Genomic DNA, 2,945 nt, shown 5'->3' with positions numbered 1-2,945 from the left:
AACAGTTTTGCTTGGGAACCAGAATTAATATCTTCCGCATACTCAGGCCAAGGTGACAGCACCCGCTCTCAGAGCAGTTGGATTTCAGGAACTTCCCATCCTCTCAACCCACATGGGAAGGGACAGGCCCCTCGGCAGTTAGAGAACGCACTTGGTCACACTTCAGGGTTGCCGGAGGGAGGGTGGAGGACTTCCTACCTCACGGTGATCTGAGGTCCAGCAACCCTAGGGACCCCAGCTTGAGGCTCTGAAGGGCTGTGACAGCCTCTTTGCCTGCCAGCCCCGCCCTGGATGCAGCCTGCTGAGCGAGCGTGGAGAAGGGGAGCTATGTGGCCAAAACACTGAGGCACTGAGGAGCACGAGGGAGCCACCCTTCCTGGCATTTCTCCTGAGGCTGTCTGTCCTTCCCCAGCCTCTTCGGCCTACAGTCCCAATCAAGAGCCAGGCCGGTTTCTGCAAGTCCAGGAGCAGAAGAGAAACCAGTGAAGATTTCACCACTACATATCAGACCAGCGATGGCTGCTCGGTGATGGCGCTGCTCTGCTGCAAACACGCGATTGCAACACTGAGAAACTGCCACCAAGAAAAACCCCAAATCCACTGATCCCACAAAGAGCGGACAAAAAGGAAGGCTTCATGCTGAAGAAGAAGAAATACAAATGTGTATGTGCCGGTTTGCCTCTCGACATTACCGTGGAGGCATTCACACGCCTGTCCACTTGGCTTCATCACGAGCGATCCCCAGACAGAAGAACCAAAGGTCAAGTTTTACAAAGATAACCAAGGACATCTTAAAGGAGACGGGCTTTGCGATCGTTGGAAGAGGGAAGCTGTGAATCTTGCATTCATGCGTTTGGATGAAGATGGGACATTAGAAACTGCACGTTGTAGGTTGAGGTGGCCAAGTTTCAATGGAATGAGAAATACGAGGCTTCAAGAAGGAAATACACGAACCACAGGAAGGCTCTGTCTCTACAGCAGAAGCAGCCACGCCGCGGGCCATCCAAACGCCATGACATGAGTGAGTTGTCCTCATCGAACACATTTCATCCTGTGAATTTTGAGGATGGCCAGAGAAGACCTTCAAGGACAGTCAAGTTTGGACCAACTCGGAGGCTCATTCTCTTTGACAGACACCTGGCTGGTGAACCTGTGTCCTGGAGGAATGCAGGAGCAGCTGCTCACTGTATTCAAACCTTTGATGGAAGGTGGTTTGAATGATATGGTTGAGCAGACTCCAAGGCTGAGAGGACGGGCGGCTTCCTTCAGTGTCCCTGAGGCCAACACACTCAGTGCTTCGATTCCACAGAGGGGGACTTTGGGTGGTGCTGGGGGCGTTGAGGAAGAAAGGGCCCTGGGCACAGGCAGCAGCGCCGTCCTCAGTAGTGGGCACAGGCAGCAGCGCCGTCCTCAGTAGTGGGCACAGGCAGCGGCGCCGTCCTCAGTAGTGGGCACAGGCAGCGGCGCCGTCCTCAGTAGTGGGCACAGGCAGCGGCGCCGTCCTCAGTAGTGGGCACAGGCAGCGGCGCCGTCCTCAGTAGTGGGCACAGGCAGCGGCGCCGTCCTCAGTAGTGGGCACAGGCAGCGGCGCCGTCCTCAGTAGTGGGCACAGGCAGCGGCGCCGTCCTCAGTAGTGGGCACAGGCAGCGGCGCTGTCCTCAGTAGTGGGCACAGGCAGCAGTGCTGTCCTCAGTAGTGATGACACGGAGGAGGAGGAGAAGGGAAAAGAGGAAGATATGATGACAAAGATGACATTTAATCCCTTAAACTTGCTTTTAGGGAAGTTCCTCCATCTGCATGTGCCTGTGTCAGGGTTATTATTGGTAGTGTTACGTGAACACATGCACAGTGGTACAATGCCATCAGACTAAATTTTTAAAAAGTTTTAAATTCTCATTGTAACTGGCAATTAATGATTTTTAAATTATTTTTATTTATTTATTTATTTGTTTTTTGAGACAGGTCTCATTCCATCACCCAAGGCCGGAGTGCAGTGGTGTGATCTCAGCTCACTGCAACCTCTGCCTCCCAGGCTTGAGCGATTCTCTCACCTCAGCCTCCAAAGAACCTGGGACTGCAGGTGTGCGCCACCACACCTGGCTATTTTTTTTTTTTTTTGTAGGGTTGGGGTTTTGCCATGTTGCCCAGGCTGGCCTCAAACTCCTGAACTCAAGCAATCTGCCCATCTTGGCCTCCAAAAATGCTGGGATTACAGGTGAGAGCCATCACGCCTGGCTATTTTTAAAAAGAGTCTTGCTCTGTCATCCAGGCTGGAGTGCAGTGACACAGTCATGGTTCACTGCAGCCTTGAACTCCTGGGCTCACGTGACCCTCTTGCTTCAGCCTCCTGAATAGCTGGAATTACAGGTGCATGCCACCATGCCTAGCTAATGTGTAGTTTAAAATTTTTTGTAGAGATGGGGTCTCACTATGTTGCCCAAGCTAGTCTTCAACTCCTGGCCTCAAGCAATTGTCCTATCTCAGCCTCCCAAATTGCTGGGATTATAGGCATCACCCACGGTGCCCAGCCATTAATTTTTTTTTTTTTTTTTTTTTGACGGAGTCTCTGTTGCCCAGGCTGGAGTGCAGTGACGCCAATCTCGGCTCACTACAAGCTCCGCCTCCCAGGTTCACGCCATTCTCCTGCCTCAGCCTCCCGAGTAGCTGGAACTACAGGCACGCACCACCACGCCTGGCTAAATTTTTGTATTTTTAGTAGAAATGGGGTTTCATCATGTTAGCCAGGATGGTCTTGATCTTCTGACCTCGTGATCTGCCCACCTTGGCCTCCCAAAGTGCTGGGATTACAGGCGTGAGCCACCGTGCCCAGCTAAGCCAATGAGTTTAAAATACTTTAAATAAATAAATTTTGTAATGTTTCACTTAAAAAAAGAGATACAGTCTGAGAAATGTATCATTAGGTGATTTCATAATTAGTTGATTTC

At 51.4% G+C, this 2,945-nt stretch overlaps 1 pseudogene; it reads left to right on the top strand.

Annotated features, from left to right (window-relative positions):
- The first annotated feature begins 515 nt into the window (after positions 1-515).
- Positions 516-1,874, top strand: LOC126952264 (HIV Tat-specific factor 1-like; annotated as a pseudogene).
- Positions 1,875-2,945: the final 1,071 nt, after the last annotated feature.

The sequence above is a fragment of the Macaca thibetana genome, chromosome 4 (assembly GCF_024542745.1).
Source record: "Macaca thibetana thibetana isolate TM-01 chromosome 4, ASM2454274v1, whole genome shotgun sequence".
In the NCBI taxonomy this organism is placed as follows: Eukaryota; Metazoa; Chordata; class Mammalia; order Primates; family Cercopithecidae; genus Macaca; species Macaca thibetana.
This window is presented reverse-complemented; position numbering and strand designations above follow the sequence as displayed.